The sequence below is a fragment of the Lonchura striata genome, chromosome 2, assembly GCF_046129695.1.
Source record: "Lonchura striata isolate bLonStr1 chromosome 2, bLonStr1.mat, whole genome shotgun sequence".
In the NCBI taxonomy this organism is placed as follows: domain Eukaryota; kingdom Metazoa; phylum Chordata; class Aves; order Passeriformes; family Estrildidae; genus Lonchura; species Lonchura striata.
This window is the reverse complement of record NC_134604.1, coordinates 103,654,597-103,673,491: the sequence shown is the minus strand read 5'-3', so window position 1 is coordinate 103,673,491 and position 18,895 is coordinate 103,654,597.

Here is an 18,895-nt window from a genome sequence, read left to right as displayed (position 1 = left end):
GATGCTGTTGAATTAAAACCCTATTGTAATATTCCTTAAAATGGAAAGTTTAATTGTGAGCTGAACACTGTGAAAACATGCAGCAAATACACAGATTTTTTTTCCATTTGTATATTGTGTACTGGGCTCTTGAAATTAACCTTTTGAGTTGAATAAGTTCTTTATAGTGAGATTTGACTGGTGTGAGTAGGTTCTCTAGTGAGGGAATTCACACACACAAGCTGAAGTTATTTTCTAAAATTCACTACTAAGCTCCTTCCTTCTTCTTGGAACTCAGAAAGACAGATGTAAAAGAGCAGAAGAGGCTCCCCTATCAGCCAAAGCACATCAGTTTGCAACTCATGCATGATCCAGAGGTGTTGAACAAAAGATTCCTGAGCTAGACACCAGGAACTCATTTTCCATGGGATGTAAGGAGGCATTTTCCCGTTCAAATTCCATTTGCTGCAAGTAATTTAGTTTTCTGCTCTTCCTAATTGTGCATGAACAAAAATGAAAGGGTAGCCTATAAATAAACCTTACCAGAAGCTGCGAGCAGGTTGGCCAAAGGTAGCTTTGCTGGGGCAACAGACGTGGCAGACTTTCAGTGCCAAGCCAGGTTCAACTGCTTCTAACCCCTATTCTGCTGCAATTTAATATCCATGTCCTGCTCCTTCAAAGTCACTCCAGCCTTTGTGCCTGCTTTTGCTGCTGGTGCTGCAGGGCTGCGGGCAGTGAGCTGTGCAGCCTCCTGCGCGGGGCAGTGGGGAGGTGAAGGGGGATTCCCGTGTGGGAATGGGTAAAGGGGGCCCACAGAGCAGAATTGGGAGAGGGATGGGGTCTGCTGGAGTGCCCCAGGGGTCCCCTCTGGGAACACAAGTCTTGTTTGAAAGGATTGTGGCACCTTGTCCTCGCCCCATGCCGTAGTTTCCCATCTAATCACAGCTGTCATTCAGACAGATGGAAAAGATTTGAGATTTTTTTTTTTCCCCAACTCCAATTTTCCTCACAGAGCCACATAGCTCTGAGTAGAGCTTTCTGTTTTGTGCAAAAAAAAGGGGTCTTTTGCTTTGTTAGAGCCTGTGCTGCTCTCAGAGGTTTCTGTCAGGGTGGCATGGTGAGGCTGTGTTCTGGTGGCTTTGCTGTACATTATGGCAGGAGGGGAGGCAGCCCGGGGTGGTGGGTATGGGCACTGGGGCCAGGGGGATGGTGCTGGATCCCTGGTGGCAGGCAGAGCTCAAGCTGACAGGGTCACCTTTGGGGCTTCACCTTCAGCATGCTGAGCTCTCTGACCTCTCAACATTGCCCAGATGAAAAATGCTCTACTGGGAACTTGACCTTTTCCTTCCTGGTCACCAGAAGTCTGGGGGAAACAATAAACTTTTATCAAAATTGATATTTTCTTGAGAAAAGGTCACTATTGTTTAAAAAAGAGGAATTTTTTGTTTGTTTTTACTGGCTGGTTTTGTTGCTTAGCTTTTTTTGTAAGGGGAGTGCAAAAAAATCTATCTGTTTCAAGGAATGGATCTGTTTGCTATAAATCAAAGGGAAGTGGAAATGGGCTGGGCACTCCATGAGAATCATAAACCTTGGCTGAGGAACAGATTTCTTTGTTTCCATTAAAGTTAGCCAGTTCAGGACTTCCACCTTGTCTTAACAAATCATTAGTGAATGCCCTCCTCTCCCCCTATAATTTTTTATATTAAAGAAGAAAAGCTCAGCAGAGGTTATTTGTCGCCTTGGTGGAGGCTGAGAGAAAGGGTCCTGTGTGAACAGGTCCCAACATACTTGCCACTTGAGCTGATTAAGATGGCTTTTAATACAGCACTTAAAAATTGGAGGAACTCAGAAATTTTATGTTAGTTGACTGCTGAAAGTCTGAATTTTGAGAGTAAAATAAAACCAGAGCCACTGAGAAGTCATGAAATGTTCGCTGTGTTTTCTCTTTCTCTGTTTTAACCTTGTGAATGTAGAAAATATTCAATAAATCACTGAACTCAAAACATGAGCTTTTGGGGAGTAATTCTTAATTACTTAGAGCTTAGAGGCTGAATTATTGTCTTTCTTGAAAAATCTCAAAAATGTCAAGTTCTAAAAAGGAGAGTGCATGGTAAACATTTGAGGGTGATACCACATGTTTTTCATGTTAAACAACATGATAAAACATAATGCAGCTTAACTGTGGCACAGCAACTTCCAGAAATAACTGTGCTAGATGCAAATGAGTCTCACCAATTTGTTCCAAACTAGGCTGGGGCACCAAAGTATTTTAACCAAAGTCTAGAGAAGAAAACAACCCTTGGATGAATTAGCAATATACTAGAAAAATACAGAATGATAGGAGAGGTTGGGTTTTTTTTAAGTTTTTCAGAATATTTCTTCTCTCAATCTATTAAGAACAGTGTGATTGGTTAGATGCAGACTTAGATAAGACTTTCCAGCCTTAATGATTGTATGATTGTATGATTCTGTGTCTTGGTCTTGTCAGAGGTGTCCCTGTCACGAATGCCATTTCATAAGCAGTGCCAAACAGCTGCAGAGCACTGTCATTATTCAAACGTCCATAAAAACAACCTGGTTTTAGAAGTGAATATAAAGAATCCTGGAGATGAAAAATGAATTGAAGAGTGAGTAAGCAAATTCAAAGTCAAATGGATCTTTTTGGTGCAGAACCATTTTACCTTGTTAATGTCTCTTATTTAGATTAAATCTTCTATACTATGGATCAATGCTGTGTGGTGGTAGGGCTGCAATAGCAACGGTGCTTCCATGGGGATGAGCAGCACAGGCAGCCCCAAGAATTTCATGGCACCAGTGTTTCCTATAAATTAAGTGTGCTGCATTATATTTTATTGACAGGAAATAGCTAATTTGTCTCAAGGCATCTGGCTCTTGATTTTATTAATCTGCTGGATGCCTAAACAAAGAAGCCAATATATAACATTATGTCAAAAGGATAATTATTTCTGGAAGGGTATTGCTTACATATGAGACACACTGGTGTTTCATGTAACAAGCAGTGGAATAATTGTCAAGGCTGTACATAATCAGAAAGTATCTCAGAAGGGGATAAAAAGTCAATAACTTTTCGCTGGCTTCTTGAGAAAAAACATTATGCATACATACATACATACATACATACATACATATATATATGTATAATTGTTACATATCTATACATGGGCAACTTCATCCTATCTTTAGTTATTTCTGTGCATGTAATAATAGTATTTCATCTTCTGTTAAATTCCATCCAAGCAGTTAACAGACATTAATTGAGATCCATGGTCTCACACCTGTCACTTTGATGAGAGATGGTGGAGTGGAAATGGAAGAAAAACGAAGGGTCTGACAGCCAGAGAGGAGGGTGTCCCTGGGAAAGCAGTGTGCTGAGAGTCTGCCTGTGATCCCTTCCTGGTGCTGCCAGCTCTGAGAGCTCTACTGCAGCTTTTGGAGTTTTCCTTGAAGCTTCCCTTTCTGAAGTCACTAAACTGCATTTTAAGGAGGCTTCCATTGCCAAAGAGACCAGGTTGAATAAGGGTAGTCCAAAGGCTCAGAAAACAGAGTGTAAAAGAATATTTAAAATATAATGAAGGATATTTCATAGATTTCATAGAATCAAAGAAAGGCTTGGGCTGGAAGGGACCTTAAAGATAATCTAATCCCATTCCCAGTGACTTTGGCAAGAGCAGGGCTGTTGGGATGTTTCCCTGAGCCAAACAGGCAGTCATGAACCTTGGGAGAGCACCAGCAATTTTCCCCTGAATCCAGGAACAGGCTCCAGACCCCACATTTTCTTTCCCAAGACTTTCAGTCCAAGCCTGTGGTTCTTGGCTGGATGGTGACGCCTTCCAGCTCCTGTTGGATCAGTTCTGCTGGAGACACACAGGGAGTTTGGAATTGGTCCTTTAAATCTATGCCTGTGGTGCTGGATCACTGAGTGCCAGTGGGAAGCAGTCCAGGGCACTGGCACTGGTGCTAGAAAGAGCTCAGAGCTGTTGAACAAGTTTGAGCTCCTTAAGCAGAGGTTGTGGTGCCCAGCTGAGTGAGAGTGACTCCTTGCTGACCCAGCAGCTTCTTAAGCTTCTTGCACATTACTTTGCAAATGAACATATGCCCTGCTTGAACTGTGTTCCAAAGTCCCCCTTGTCCTCATGGGAGCAACCTGAAGCTCCAGGTGCGAGGGGTCCAGCCAGAGCACTGTGGTCTTAAACCAGGTGCTTGCTGATGAGTTTGTCAAGCGGTGAGGTTCATTGGGAGTCTTGCCAGGCTGGCTTCTCATCCCAGACCTCAGGGTTAGGCCTAGAAGGCAAGATAGACATGTCATGGAAAACCAGGCCTGTCTGTGTTTGAAAGGTGATGCTGCAACCCACACTGAACTGTGAACAGGCACTATGACCACCCAGCATCTTGTATCCAGCTGCAGTGATGGAGTCACTTGGAATCACTATAACATCCTTTGTTTGACAGATTTGAGAAAACTCCTTCTAAAATACACACAGCACACTCACATGAGCCTCCTCCCCTGCTAAGGCTATCCATATCTCTGTAGCCAGTATATATGGCAGATGACTCCAGAAAGCCTATAGCTGTCCCAAACTTCTATTTACACCTAAAGATGTAGTTGGGCTAACAGATTATAAATTCAGCATCTAAACCAACCAACCAACCAACCACCCAACCAACCAACCAACCAACCATTATGTAATTTATCATTGCATTATATTATCCCGATATATTATTTATTAATGATAATAATAAATAAACACACACCTATAAAATAGATTATATAAATGAATACTATACAGCTGGGCTAATGTTACAAGAGTAATGCTTGTTAGTCAGCCAAAACCACTTTTAGGTGTGGATAGCAGGTATGATGTTTACAGAGCAGATGCTGCTTTTGTTGAGTGAAGCTGTCTCCAAGTGCCTCTACAGTAGAGACGGGCACGATCATCTGATTCAGCTGGGATTAGGACTGTGTAATTTAGTACTGTAGAGAGATCAAAAGATTTTTAAGAGGATGCTGCCTGTTAGTGGAAGGGATAAATGGGAAGTGCTACTAAAAAGCTTTGGGTTTTGCTTTCAGATATAGAGAAATGATGCTATAGAGAGTATTCTTAATCTCTGAGTAGGAGAGAATTGGCCACCTGACAGAGAGAATTAAACTGAGTACTGTGGCAGTTTAGTTACTGTTTTGTCAGCTGAGGTTGTCTGATTATCCAGATATCACATGCATATTCTTTATTTTTGTAAAAGCTTTCCTTAAATAATGCAGCCAGGTAATCAAGCCTCATTACAGGATACAAAAATATTTATAATTGTTTTTCTATGTTTCATAACTTTGCTAAAATGTAAGCGTTTATATTCAAAACTGTCATTGCCAAAACATGTGCACAATTTCTATTCTCTGAAACAAATTGCCTGTTTGCAAGAAAGAGGGGACAGCCTTGATCAGGTAGAGCTTTAGGGCAGGGGAAAGCTGGGTGAGGAGCAGGGCTGATGTCAGGATCTGTCCCTTACTCCCTCTGTGAAAATACCCTTGAGAGTCTGAAGTTTCTGCTGACTGATTTCATTCTGTGTGCAGAATGGTCATTGTGTGTGTGTGTGTGTCTGTGGTGGAGAGGGACATGGGAATGGGAAGGTTGGGAAGGTTGGGGATGAGGAAGGGGAGCAGGATGGAGCCCTGTGGGATGAGGGTGGGGCTCACCGAGCCCGAGGCATTGAGAGTCACAAGGTGTCAGGAGGGCTGAACTTGGTCTGAGGAATAGAACAGCTCAGGGTGCAAGGGCAAAAATTCACTTACTGCCATTGTGGAGTGTAGTTCCTTTTGCTAAGGAACCAAGAGTGGCCATTTGCTATTGTCATCTTTGTGACATCTTTGCAGAGGATTATTCCTGCCTCAGGGTTGCTTCAGGGCTGCAAGCATGAAACCTGGAACTTCCTAGCCCCTTCTGCACTTGTCCTAAGGGTTTTCTTGCAGCACCAGAAGAAGGTATGGAACTAGAAAAAAAATACCAGTTTTCAACTTGCCTGTGCAAAACTGACTTTATAATCCTGAATGGTAACAAGTGCAATTTTGGGTTACTTGCTCACCCTTCACACCACACACAGGGTTTTCCACAGCGCTGTAAATAGTTCAGGGTACAATGGGCTGGGGGATGTGTCACAGCTATGGAGAGAAACTGTCACCTTCAGGATCTCTGCATTTGTTGTGGGAACTGGGAATCTGTGCAATGAATAAGATGGAACAAGAGGAAGTCTTCTGTGATGGGCTGTTAAATACAGCCCTGGAGAACTTTCTTTCCTTCCTGACGTGCCAGAATTCCACTGGGATTTTAATCACATCACTTCACTGATATTTCTCACAGGTGATGCCTGTGTGTTCTTCAATTTCTGAATTTCTTATCTGAGCCCTTCAGTCTGACTTGTTGAAATGAAATGAGGCATGCTTGGAGTTTCCAATGGAAACTGCATTGCTGTGGAGAAACATAGTGCAATAAAATGCCTGGTTCCCTAAGAAAGTCAAACCATAAACTTTTAAAGTGAGTTAGCCCTGTTGACATTAATATCTCTGTGCCTCAAGCCTCTATTTGTAAAATGGATCTAAGGAAGTTCCTTCATTTCACAGGACATCTGGGAGAACAAAGTCATTGTTCTTGAGAAAATGCTCATATGCTGAGAAGTGGTAGGGAAGTCAATAATTCTGTTTTACAATGGAATTTGAGTGACTTGGAATAAGGGTGGCATTGGTGGAGAACTGAACAAAGATGGAAACAATACAGGGACTTAACAATGTACTTTGTCATTCCCCAGTGGGGAATATCAGGCAAGCAGTGCTGCCCTGTCTGTTCTGTGTAGAAAGGACAGGAGCATGCTAGAGAGGATGATTAATGCAGTTAAAAGGTACCACAGCACACGTGATGGACCTGAGCCAGGTTTACAGGAGCACAGCCCTGCCTCAGCAGCTCCATGCTTGGCACTGTCCCTGGGCTGTGGATGTGTTGCACAGCATAGCACCCACTAAAAGGTGCCAAAAGGAAGTGCAAAAAGGGTGACAACAAAACCCTGTGTAGCAAAGCCAAGTGTCCTCACCCTCGCTGCTCTCTGCACAGAAATGCTTCTGCCCAAAGGTGCTCCTGCACTCAGAGCCTGTGGCTGGGGGAGCTCAGGTACCAGTGGAGACACGCACATGTGGCAGGGCTGAGGTGGAGAATTAATTTGCAATTCAAATGTAGTTACTGAGGTAGATAAATTTAATTATTTAGAGACATTCAAGCCAGATTTCTGAGTGCCACGCTCATGTGTATTTGTCAAAAACGATCATTTGCTTCATTTACTCTGCAATGATTTTCATATTTTGAATTGTCACCTCTGCTCTTAAAGTTGTGATGTATGGCTGGCACTGAAACATCTGAGGAGCTCCAGACAAAGAGTAAATGCTTGGGAACGTGGCCGAGGCTGTTCTTGCTCCAGTGTGATGATGAGCAGGCTGCACTGCTGGGTGCTTGCCGTCAGAGCTAATGCTCACCACCATCTGCCAGGTGTAACGGGGAGAAAGCCAGAGCACCATCATGCCTAGGTGCCCAGCTGTGTGGAGGAGGCCAGGAACAAAAGCCATACATTACAGAAAATGAAGCCTCAGCAGATGAATTCTCTGTGAGGTAGTGAGAAAATCTTGCTTGCCTTATTTACTTCGGTGATTTCATCAAGGTGAACTTTCATAAGAAAGGCAGGAGGAAGCTCTGTTGGTCTGATGAAAGGCACAGAAGAAGCATGCTTAAGGCACAGATGGAAATTGCAACCCTTTGGTACGGCAGAAATGGGAAGAAATTGGAAGTAGATGTGCAGCAAGTTTTCTGCGAGCATACATTTAATTTTATTCTTTTCAGATGCATTACTGTGAGCAGTACACAGTTTTCAGCCCAGGCAGATCTGGCACTGGCATATTTTAGAGGCTTTTCAAGTGGAGTGGCACACTGCAGCTTCAGGCCCTCTGTTCCTCATGATTAATGCATCCTGCTTTCTGTGTATGAGGAACCTCGAGTGCACAGGTACATCACAGGCCCATAAATGCAAAGAATTCAGAAAGGATTTTTCTCACAACCCTGCTGCCTGAAAAATACAGAAAATTTTCCTTCTTTTCACATGACCTCGTATCTTTGGTGAACTTCATTTGTCCCAAAATGAGAAACCTGCTTGTTTTGCATTTCGATGGATGATTCTGCTTTACAACATGACATTTTACAACAAATAGAGATTATTTCTGGAAAGGGTCTTATTGTGCAAATCAAAGATATGCTTTTGCATCATAACAAAAAATATTGTGGGACACTGTCCTTAAAAATAATATTTATTCAATATATTCATTTTATCAAATTTATTTTCTACCTGCTGTACGTCATTGGGACACATTCTTCTGTTTAAAGACCTCTAGATGGAAATACTAAGTTTTCTTTTCTTCTATATTATGTGCTTAGATATCTTGACTTTTAAGAGGGACACAATTCCTCTCTCTGTTTTAGGGCCTAGATATAGATATTTTTGATTATATAGGCCACTCATATATCTGAATTTGTTCTGTTGCTTAGGTGTACAAAGCACACAGTACCTGAAACTGCAAGTCACTCCCTCTGGCTAATCAGCCTGATTGTATATTATCTGTCTTCCCATCCCATGTGAGACATAGAGAGGAGCCTACAAGCCTGATGGCTTCCTCTGGATCATCATGGCTGTGGCATCTAGACTGGTGTCCAAATGAAGAATCATTAGGCTTTTGCACAGGCAAAATGCTCTTGAAGAGCTGAGCCTGTTAGTTTTTAGGATGTGCTTTTCAGTGTGTTTCTGACTCAGGCTGACGCAGGCGGCCCTGTGCTCCTGCCCATGTCCCAGCAGGCGGGCAGGGAGACTGGCAGCTGCTGGCAGCTGTGCCTGCAGTGTCCCTGCTGTCCCCTGCTCCGTGTGCAGTGCCTGAGCTCACATGGAAATCACCTGTCTGGGAAGAAGGGGTGCTCCCCTCGGGCAGCTGCACCACTGGGGTGGGACAGGGCAAGGAGAGCCTGGGAGCCCGACCACCTCCAGCAGAGGGCATGGACTGGGCTCCCGAGGGAGCAGGGCTGGGTCTGGTGCTGTGCTGTGCCCCTGTTACAGACCAAAGCCCCACCAGAGATAAAGTAACTGGGAGATCTTGCATTGGCATCTGTGAGATTGGTGGAAATGTAGGAAACAGGCATCTCCACAAGCTCCAGAAACACTCTGACCACCTGCCATCCCTCTGGATTGTCCTGGCCCCCACTGACTCCCTGCCCCTCCTGGTGACACTGTGTCCCCCTGGGTTCATCCACAGCCCTCCACCACCATGATCACCTGAGCTCCAGGTCTGAAACGAGACCTACTCACTCATTTGCTCCTGTGCTTACAAAACTCATGATTTGCCTACACTGCCAAGAAATCTTTGAACTGCTTCCACTAGTGAAGCATTTATCTAACTCTTATGTGACACTATTACTTCTTTGTCTGGCCCCTGTTTGCAGGTGTCTCATCAGACCCATCAGGTGGATGGATGGAAACATCACTGGTCCAAGAAATGTGGCCTCAGTGTGATGATTCAAGCATTTGAGTACTCGCTTTATGTGATACATTGTTAGTCTGAGATATTGAAATGATTGAGGAAGTTTGTGCTGCTCATAAATTTTTCAGTGTCCTTTGCAAAGGATGGGGGAGAAGCCAGGCAGGCCTGAGTTGCAGTTGAAGAAAACAGAAAATAACACTATTAATAGGTAGTGGAGAGGTGCTGGTTTACCAATTGATTTGGTTTTCCTGTACCTCCAGTTTGCATTAGGTCCAATAAATTAATGAAATTTGAATGAGTTTACAATATTTTTCAGATAAGACCAGTCCTTGTGCAGAGAAAAAAAGAAATGTAAGATGTATTCAATTATGCAAGAATAGGGAGAAAGTACAGAGCAGCTGACTCAAGGTAAATAGACTGAGTGTTGGACAATACTGTGGTGCTGCCAATCTACCCTTTAATGATTATTTATTAAGAACAGACAATATGTGAGCTCTCCCTCACTGGCTTCTCTTCAGCTGAATGCCATCAATTCAGGAAGGCTAACAACAGTGGCTTTGGGATAGATATAAGTGTGTTAGAGGCTACAAAAAGATAGAGAAATGGTTCAGGTATGGAAAGAATATTGTATTTACCTTTTCTACAGTGAAAACAGCATGGATTTGAATGCTACTCTTGCTATTGATTCTTGTTGACTTCATTGAGAGATACATGCAGTCAGGGACATGGAGTTTGATTTTATGTGGCCAAACATTTAAGCAAAGCTGTCAGTGGCTTTTCAAGGCAAAAATTCAATTACTGGGATTTTGACATCACTAGCTATTTTCTCAAAATTATTTTAAGATCTGGTATCATCCCTGCCTTTTCCCAATAACCTTGTTTTCCTTCACTATTTCTTCTTTTCTACTGATGGCATCTCCATATTTTGCCTTCTTTTTCTGCTTTTTTCTCATTCCTCTTATTTCTTTGACTTTCCCCCCTTTTCTTTTAATATCTTTTTTCTCCCTGCATGCTTTCTGTTCTTTCCTTTGCCCCCTTTTATCTCGTCCATGCATGCTCTCTCACTGTTACATTGACTAGCCACAAGCAGTCAGCAGTTTAAGCTGTCTTTTTATGTCAGTAAAGAGAATGAGCCTTTCCATTTGTAAATAAAAATATTCTTGATAACTTTGAATGACTTCTTCTAGCAGTCTAAGATGGTGAAAGAGGAAGTCTGAGGTGAGCTTCTGAGGAAGACAATTCTGGAAAAGCAAGTGCAATCTGCATTCTGAAAATGTTAAAGAAGGAATTTGAAGGAGCTGGACACCCTGAACTTCTAATATAGCGTGTCTCCTTGTCAAGTGCCTCTAGCAATACAAGTATTTCATTGTGTTCAATTATCAAACCAGTAAGATAGCTAAGGAAGTGTCTGCACTGGAGTCACGAGAAAATTTATACAACTGCCTCTATATAATGTGATTATCAAAAGATCTGTCTGCATCTGGAAAAAAAAACAAAACCCTGCACTTCAAGCTTTCCTTCCTATTCAAAATTTGCTTGCTGAAGAACCTTGCCAGTTCTCGGTCATCATTTGGCATTCTCAGTGTTTTACACGACAGGAACAATGCCTGTTGTGTTAGCTGGGCTGTCTGGCATCCCTAAGCTTCATGACAAAGGTGAATTGAAAGTTCTCCACACAAGCATTTAATTCTCTGTTTCAAGGAGCAGAAGGAGCTCCATGAACTGTACCCACAATGGTGGAGACTTCAAGTATGGTGGCAATTTCCTTAGCATAGGAACTATTGAGATTGAAAACTGAGGTCACAATCCTTTGCCTACCTCTTGTGTGCAAATCAAGTGCAAGCATGCATCTAATGCACAGTTGGAGTGAATGACCCTATAGGTACTTTCCAACCTAAAGCATTCCATGATTTTATGATAATGTTGACTAAGAATAGCCAATGGAAGAGATAGGGAATATTAATGGCAGAAATGGGATGCCTGGAGGAGTGCTGCTTTTCTTTCCCTGGATAATCTTGCTTCTCTTCAGCCAGTTAATTTGGGAAGTGGGAGCTCAAGAGGATCCTTAATTTAGTACTGGCAGTAATTCCCACTGGCCAGCCTAATCCAGATGCCCACATCAGATCCAGCTGTTCAGATTAGGAGGTTAGCCCCCTCCATGGCATCAGTGAAGAGAGAGATATCCTGCAGAGGCTGGTGAAAGTGGGACCTTAACTCATCTTGAAGGAATCTTTGCCCTGAGGAAAAGAGGAATTTGGTGGGACCCTTGCCACATGTAGGTGGTATGAAAACTGGATTGTGGAGCAAAGCAACTGCAGTGAAAACACACTCACCGAAGGCTGTATTAATATAATTTTGAATAATGAATATGTGAGAGGAAACCAATTTGCTTCTAGATATCCCACAAACAGAAAAAATATCAGATAAATTATTCATTGTGAATTATTTGCATAGACCGATAGGAACTCATTAAACTCATTAAACACCAAAAGACTGATTTGCAAGAAAGAAACTGGGAAAGTATTTAATCTGGTATTTCTTGTCTCCTAAGCTTCCAATAATTGTCTGTTGAGCAAATTAATTTGTCTCTTTCTTCTGCTGTTATTCTGTACTTCATGGACCCTTCTAACTGAGTGTTTTACAGCCGAGATTTTCCGTGAACTAAAGAGCTTGAATTTCACAGATACATATTAAAGTGCATCAGGAAACAGTAGAAGACATCACATTTTCTCCACTTATTGTGGCTGAATTGCTACGAATTTTAAATTGCCGTGCTTAAAAGTATTAGTTACAGACACATAAATCTCCCATATTTTTTGAACACATCCCAGCCTCTACAGGCCAGGAATCCAGCTTTTATGCTAAGTAACATGACAAGCAATTCAAGGTGCCTCTGTTTATGAATACATAATCTAACCCAATTTAAAAGGACATAGCTCGGGGCAACCTAAATTACTATACCATACTTGAGCTGGAAAACACTGGATTTTCGTTTAAAAAGGGGCTTAATCAGTATCTAGCTTGTTTCAAACAGCTTTTTGTGAAACCTCTTCTTTAAACCCTGCAAAACACGGTCCCACAGCCAGCCTAGGCATATTCCCAGTGCATGCCTATTCTTGGAATTAGGATATACAAATTGACTTATATTTGCTGCAAATTAAAATGATTGTGTCTTGTCCCACCTTCAGGGGACACAAACATTTGATACCAGTTCTTATATATCCTTTTCATACAGAAGATTGTTATTGTATTTCTCAAATTCATCTCTCATAGAATAAACAGGCTTTCCTGAAGAAAGTGCATTTTTCTGACTCCTCATTCTCATTTAATTCCATACTCTTTACAAGGATCATGCCCACAGTGTTCAGTTGAAGATTCATCTCCTCTAAGGAGAACAGAAAAAAAATGTCTTCCTTGTCTTTTGTATGTGATTCTTTTAATAAACTGGATAAGGATTAGTTATGGTGGCTTTGTAGCATTGCCACAGTTTTTACTCACTGTGAAGCAGTGACCAAGTGCGATCTCTGATACTCTTTTGCAAAACTGCTGTTTAATCAGTTTTTCCATACTTTGTGTTTGCACCACTGATTTCTCTTTCCCCCACGGACTTGGCTTTCTGAATTTCTTACAGTTGATTTCACATCATTCTTTATTTCAATGGTCTGAGTGTGTTTTGACTCTGTTCTCGGCCCTCAGATTTCTGCAGTTTTTCCCAAATTAGGCAGATACTAATGCTTTATTAATATATTCTTTTGTGCACTATCCGTGCTGGTAGTAGTGAAAACACTGAATAGGAGCTGGCCCTGAATAGTCATGTGGGATCTCCCCCTCGTGTGTCTGCTAAGAGTACCACTGAGTACACCAAAGGTGAGCATGCACACACATGCAAATGTAGAGATGGATTTGAAATGTGACCTGATAATTCCTATTGCACCACAATTACTCTGGAATTTGAACACAATTAAATTTCAGAAACACTTCTCTTTTTTAAAAATAGTGCCATTTCACATTGTAATTGATTTGTATTCAAAGCACAGACCAAAACTGCTACCACAAAACAATGATTCTGTAACCAGTTGTAAAAAATAATGATATGCCTTCTTAACACATTGTACTTACACTAAACTCACAGTACGTATTTTGTAAAAATTAGTAGCATGCTTGTCTCTTGTTCCCTCTGCAGTAATTTGGATATCTGTCATTAGATCATCTTTCTCTGTTTCTTGTGATGTATTGAGGAAAGGAGAAAAATGATAATTTTGCCAAAATTGTGGATTGCTTTCCTTTGCCAATGGAAGTCGTGTTGACTTAGGCCACAGAGGAATGGACTGAGATCAGGTTTTTGCATAGGAATCTCTTATGTGGGTGTCTGTGAGATAAATGAGGATGAGAACAAGCAAGGAGAGAGAAGGAGGGAGGCATTGCAGGAGGGCAAGGTGCCAGAGAATCTTCCTCTGAAGAAAGAGATCTTGGAATATGCATTGTCACTCCCAGAGGAGAGGGAGAGAGGAGAGATCTCCTACTGGAGGTCTGCAAAGCAGAACCTTTGTGTGTTACAGAGACTTTTTGGGATAAACCATGGGTCCTTGGGCAAACTGGCAGGACCTGACTCCTGTGAGCTGTGTCACCTCCCTGTTTTCAGGGCATGCCAGAGATTTATCAGCTCTCCAACTGCAAGTGGAAGACCTTTTTCCCCTTTCCTTTTTCCCTCAGACTTTGTAGCCGAGGGAGGAGCCCAATTAGAAACCCTTTGGTGTTTCATTATTGGCACATTGCTGGAAAAATGCAGTCCTTTAGGCAGTGACCTAGTTAAGGCTCCTACTTCTGTAGAAATTTGGTGTTCCCACCTAGGCAGCTCCTAGCAAATGCCTGGTGAGCTATTCCTTTTCTTTCCCACACTCTCTAGAAGGTTGTCTCCCTCTCTTTGCAGGTACAATTCAATTCAAACAAGAGCTGCATATTCCTTGCTAGTCATTGCCTACCTCCCCAGGCACTGACCGAGTCACTGCCTCCCCATCAGCCTCGACAGGAAGTTTCATAATGCTGCAGAGACACAATGGAGAAAGGGATATTTTTAAATGTGTGCTTTATTTTTATTTTTTTAAACCTGTATAAATAAATACAAAATGACAAAGAGGTTCATGTTTACTAAACATTGCATTTGATTGTATGACATTACACAGTGTGTGTCACAATAGTTCACTTTGTAATTGTGTCCTTTTAGCTGTTGGTGCATAATTCTATAACTCATAGGATACAATTAGTCCTGAAGCTGCATCCAGCCACCCCTTTAGTGGAACCCCTGAGTACTTACAATAGCAAGAGTGCATTAGGGGAGCGCTTGAGTCAACTGGCCAAAACTGGGGAATTTCATAAGAGGGGTCTGGCATAGCAAAAGGAGAAGGTAATGGCAGGCGTAGGATACATTCTTGAGAAAAGAAAAAGCAACAAAGATTTGGAGGATTTTTATTTCTGTCTTTTGTCCCCTTAGTGGTAAACGGAAACATACTGGAATTAACCAAAGTCAGCAGAAACCATAGGCTCATGTAGGAATATGATTTTTTTCATGCTCACTGAGAGCAGGCAAATGGACAAACCTTGCATGATCAGTTTTTACCTGATGAGCTGGTTCATATTTGAAAAGGGTAAAAATATACTCAACCACTTGATGAAATGCTGATTCTCCAAAACACTTACCATCCTCACCCATTGAAGGTCAACTGCCAAGGTTTTATAGACATTCTCTGGTCATGATTTGCTTGCTTGCTTCTTTAAATTGCACTCCATGTGCATTTTCACATTCATTCTCTCATTCATTCTCTTCAAAAGGCTTGAATAGAGCTACTTTACCTTCACATTTTGAGCTTATAAAGGTATTTGCTGCAAATAATTTTTCAATTCTATTTGGCCTGTTTAAAGTAATTTTTTTTTCCAGGTAGGTTAGAATTTTGTATAGATTTTTCCAATTCTGTGAAATACACACACTTGATATGTATTTTAGGAGTGGGGGTAGCTGTTAAGGATGACCTCTGACTACTTGAGATCTATGTCTGGCCACCTGAGTATGGTTTATATTTGGTCAGTGGCTGAATGTATATTAATGATAACTATGTCTAAAGAAACAGTTACAGATTTGAATGGAGTGTGAAAGCCACAGATCTGGTGACCTTAGAAATAAGCCAGAACAAGAAGTCAAAAACCATAGAAAGTTTTTTTTACAATCTTTCCCTGACTTTATTTTTCCTGCATTAGGGGATTTTTGGTAACATTCAGCCAATTATGCATTCAAATCTGTGTTTCCATGGAAGTGCAATGTTTGCTATTGTTTCCACTTGCTATTGCCTTGATATCTCTTCTCAGCTCACGTCTGGCCCCTCCTCTCCTGAATGGAAGGTTTTGTATATGATTTTATGTGCTTTGAGTTTGTCAGACTTAAAGACTTCTCCTTTCAAAACAAAGGTAAAAATGTGAGCTTCCTTTAAAAAAAGAAAACCCAGTCTTTTCTGCTGAAAATTTCAAACCCAGCAGCTCTATTCACCTCTTCTCCCCTTCCCAATGCTTTATTTCCACTGGGAAACATGGTTTCAATACAGCAGTTATATTCTGTTGGCATATGCTGAAAATCCACAGTTTTTCCTGGATTGGGAGTGGAATAGTGAGCACCTTTTAAAAATTTGGTACTGAAAAATGAAGCTCACAAAATTCCTGGTAATTGAGCCTCACAAAACTAGCTGCCACTTAATGAAATGATGGGACTTTTGCTTGCTATCCAGTTCTCTCCTTCCCACTGTGGCCACCTTAATTTCCAGATGTACTAACAGAGAATAGGATGGCAGGTGTGGGAACCTTCTGGGGCAAATAGAAGAGTTCATATTTAACTGAATGAAGTCCTTTTCACCAAAAAGGTATCTCAATGAAACTTGCAATATGAGTGTCAGAGGGACTGTGTGGCATGAAGCCAAAGGCTGAGGGCTACTAAAATTTGGGAAAGCACAAGCATAAGGATGCCTGGACAGCATCCATAGCACATCTACTACTTAGGGAAACCACAGTGTACCACAGAGGCCAATCTTTCTTATAAGCTTTTAAAGTACATTAGGAATTGGAATGCTTTCTTTTGCACAGCTGTCTGATGGAGGAACAATGCTTTGCCTTGCCATGGCTCAGGTATGGGTTTCCTGTGCTGGTCTGTGCTTGCCTCTGTGCCTCAGGTCCTATGTCACTCAGACACTGTCACAGGGATCATCTGCCTTGAAAACAGATTGACAGAATGAAACTCAGCCTTTGGCTTCCAGGGGAAGGGGAGAACACTTGTCTGGAATATGCTGGATGGTGCTTTAAACAAATGCTATTAGCTGTAACTCCTGAGAAGTCTGTGGAGAGGTGCTGATGAACACAAAGAGTAAGTAATTCAGTACTTTCCCCATAATATTTCAATTCCTCCCCTACCCAAGTTCCACACTTTAAAGCTCTATTGGTTGTAGTTGTCAGTAATTTAAAACTCTTACCTTATTTTTGATCTGGTGCTGGAACAGACCACCTGAAGAGCTTTCCAGGGCTGTAAGTATATTTAGGAGGTTTTCTGTTCAGGCTTTCATGGAGTTCTCTACAATAAATCTAGGCATTTCTCATCTGAGTTGATTTTTTTTGTCTCCCTTGACTTTAAAGTTTCCAATATCTATTTGTCATTTCTACCTGTGACATATTCTCCATGAATTTATTATTTGCTTCTCACTTCAAATACTTTGTATTCTGAGATTCTGGCTTTGAAGCATATGCTGGGAAAAAAAAAAAAAAAAAGAACTCACTGATGTTAGCAATCTTATCCATGATTCTGAAGTCACATATCACTGTTCCACATTTTTCTTTTCTAAGCCAAATTATTTTAATCTTTTTCTGTAAATTAGATTCTTAAGGTTTGGTATCACCACTGACTGTGAGGCAAGAACTCGTCCTTTGATGGAGAGGTTTGGAAAGTGCTGAATGAGCAGTTAAATTGATATTCTCTCTCCCTTCTCTCGCCATTTCTGCAAATTCCATATAATAAATCTTCAGTATAAACATCCTCACAGATGGTGATATTACATGCAATATGATGTCCTGACAGTGAGCTTTGGATGCTTCTCCTTGCTAGATCTAATACTGCTATGTCACCTGTGTGTATCAGAGGCATGGCAGGTCAGCAAACTGTTGTTGGTTGTCCTGTGACAGCCATTGTAGCCACCCTTCCAGTAAGATCCAAGATAGTGACAGAAAGGCTCCCATGAGAGGGACTAATGAGCAGGAATAATCCTGAAATTACAACGTGGCCACTGCTTCTGCAGCCAGCGCCAGGAGATGCTTGGCAGAACCCCACCTCTCCTGCAAAGAGGGATATGATGGACTGATTGGTCAAACTGTCAATAGACAGGCTTGGAACTGCCTGCAATAGTATGCAGAGAGGAGAGAAAAGAGAAATACAATTGCAGATGGATGTCCTTGAATCAGGAATCACCTTAAGAGAGGAGTTTCCCACTTCTTGCTGCGGGTTATGTACCTGAGGGCTCACTTTGTCTGGAGGGAAAATTGATCGTCTCTTCAAAAGAAAAGAAAAGAAATCCTTCCAACACACAAGTATTTTTGTCAGGAGGGCATGACTGTTTCAGAACATTAAAGTCAGCTGCTCTTCTCTAAATAAGAGCTGCAGTAAAATAGTGAGGGTCAAATTGTCATTTTAAAGTAAGTTATGAGCCAGAATCCATGACCAATCTCCTTTTCTGTATGATACTGTTTATAGATCATGTTAAATTCTTCAGCTCTGGGCCCTAGATTAGATTGTGAATTATATTCTCCTTTTATTCCAAAACAATGAGGTATTGAATCTATATGTGAATTCATATAATTAGGCAGCTGTGATTTTTTATTTTCTTTGTATAGACAGATCCTGTCTTTTTTTTATTAAACAGCCTTAAACATTACAGCTGCTAGTCTTTTACATGTTCATATGATTTTTCTGAGTCCCATACTAGCTTACACCTTCCTTCCCTTTGCAGCTCAGAGGGTTTTATATGATTTCTTTCTCATCCTCCTGACACAATAAAACCTGAGTTTTATTGACAGCTCTGCATTTCTGTAGCCAGTTTCTTTGTTCCTAAACTCCTTACCAAACTTCTCTGCTGCTCCTCCCCTGCTGATCCATTACTAATCTCAGTACAGATAAAATATTCTTCCTACCAGCTTTCAACTACATTTCTAGGTTGGCTTTTCCCCCTCTTTATACGGAGCCAACTTGTGTTGGGCGTATAATACATAATTGATATGGGGGTGTGTGCACTATATATACACATTAGTGGGGCATCTCATTTT